Here is a 2,403-nt window from a genome sequence, read left to right as displayed (position 1 = left end):
CTAGAGTTATGTAAATGTTTGGAGTCTATGTTTGAGGACGATTTTTCTCCAACTATTCTACTTTAAACAGAAATTAGAAATGAAACCAGCATCTCAGCTGGGCGCAGTGGCTCACACCTGTAATCCCAGCACTTTTGTAGGCTGAGGTGGGTGGATCACGAGGTCAAGACATCAAGACCAGCCTGGCCAACATGGTGAAACCCCGTCTCTACTAAAAATACAAAAATTAGCTGGGCATGGTGGCATCCACCTGTAGTCCCAGCTACTCGGGAAGCTGAGGCAGGAGAATTGCTTGAATCCGGGAGGCAGAGGTTGCAGTGAGCTGAGATCACACCACTGCACTCCAGCCTGGCAACAGAGAGAGACTCGTCTCAAAAAAGAAAAAAAAGAAAAAGAGACCAGCATCTCTAACTTCCTGCTCCTGGACTTCTCTGAGCACCCAGAGCAGCAGCCTCTCCTGTTTGGGCTCTTCTTGGGCATGTACCTGGTCACTGTGTTAAGGAACCTGCTCATCCTTCAAGCCATTGGTTCTGACCCTTGTCTCCACACCCCATGTACTTCTTCCCGGCAAATCTGTCCTTCATCAATATCTGTTTGATCTGCACCATTGTCCCCAAGGTGCTGGTGAATATCCAGACACAACATCACACCATCTCCTATACTGGGTGCCTCATGCAGATGCACTTCTTCATGACACTAGCCCTGCTAGATAACTTCCTGCTGGCCATGATGGCATATGATCGCTACGTGGCCATCCGCCTTCCTCTGCACTACATGATCATGCATCCCCAAGCCTGCCTGCTGCTGGCGGCCATGTCCTGACTCTGCTCCCACCTCCAGGTTTTCTCACTCATTCTCCTGATCATTCGATTCTCATTCTGGGCCTCCCATTCCATCCCACAGTTTTTCTGTGATCTTTTCCCACTTCTCAAACTTGCCTGTTCAGACATCAAGGTCTTTCACTTCATGATGTTCACTGAAGCCACTCTTTCTGGTGTTGTCCCTCTCATCTGTGTCCTAGTCTCTTATGCCCACATCGTGCACACCATCCTCAGAGTTTCCTCTGCTGAGGGGAAACACAAAGCCTTCTCTACCTGTGGCTGTCACCTGACAGTGATCACTCTTTTCTATGGAACCCTGTTTCTGGTGTATTTCCAGCCTTCATTCCCACTAGCAGATACTGGAATGATTGCATCCGTTGTATACACAATGGTCACCCCCATGCTGAACTCTTTTGTCTATAGCCTGAGGAAGAGGGACATGAAAGAGGCTTTGTGGAGACTCTTTGGCTTGAGAAAATGCACTACTCAATAAAGAGTCCTGCCCCACAGCAGAAGCCCAGGCTCTTCTGAATGCCTTCCTAATTGAACTTCTCTATTACAATCTTGAAAAACTCAAATCCAAGGCAGGATGAATGCTCAGTGTTACAGGCAGGTTTAACAAATGAGGAATGCCTGATGTGGCAGGACTGGAATAGGATCCACTGGCCAGGGACAGAGCTACAGCCTGGAGAGATGGAGTGGCCAGCAATTCCTACAGGATGATATAATTAGTGGGGAGAGGTACCCAAGCAGATTCATATCAGAGAGTGGGAACCACCAAAAGAATGACATCAGATAGAACTTAGGTTCTTGAAGGAAGCACAGTTAGCAGCTCAGTCTGACTGACAGGCCTCACTCAATGAGAAAAAATACTGACTAGATCTGAGAAGAGTCACATACTTCAAGTCCATTTCCAAGTCCAGCTTAGGAAGCAGCTCACTCACAGGGATTAACTTCCACATGCAGAAAACAACCAAAAAGGCACACATTTTGGTAGGACTAACAGAACCAGAATTGTTCTAGAAGACACTAGGCACAAATAGATCAGAGAACTGGTCCCAAGTCATCCAACTGAGATTAGAGCTAAAGACTCTGACAGTAAGTTATTGGGACAAGCCCTTAATTCTTTAGTTTTAAATCCTGATTTATTTTTCTTATATGTCCTGCAATACATACTCATTATAATAATTTTATGAAACTATTTCATTGCATCATTACTTGTAATAGTGAGAGGTTAAAAACCTAGTAGTTTTCAGAAATAGGAACACCTTTACACTGTTGATGGGAGTGTAAATTAGTTCAACCATTGTGGAAAATGATGTGGTGATTTCTAAAGGATCAAGAACTACCATTGAACCCAACAATCCCATTACTGGGCATATACCCAAAGGATTATAAATCATGCTACCATAAAGACACATGCACACGTATGTTTATTGTGACACTATTCACAGTAGCAAAGACTTGGAACCAACCCAAATGTCCATCAATAATAGAATGGATAAAGAAAAATATGGCATACATATACCCTGGAATACTATTCAGCCATAAAAAAGGATGAGTTCATGTCCCTTGCAGGGAC

General features: G+C 44.6%; 1 pseudogene; it reads left to right on the top strand.

Annotated features, from left to right (window-relative positions):
- Positions 1 to 379: 379 nt before the first annotated feature.
- On the top strand, positions 380 to 1,314 carry LOC100429835 (olfactory receptor 1G1-like; annotated as a pseudogene).
- Positions 1,315 to 2,403: the final 1,089 nt, after the last annotated feature.

Source organism: Macaca mulatta, chromosome 15, assembly GCF_049350105.2.
Source record: "Macaca mulatta isolate MMU2019108-1 chromosome 15, T2T-MMU8v2.0, whole genome shotgun sequence".
In the NCBI taxonomy this organism is placed as follows: Eukaryota; Metazoa; Chordata; class Mammalia; order Primates; family Cercopithecidae; genus Macaca; species Macaca mulatta.
Note: the sequence above shows the minus strand (reverse complement) of the source record. Positions and strands in the feature narration are given on the sequence as shown.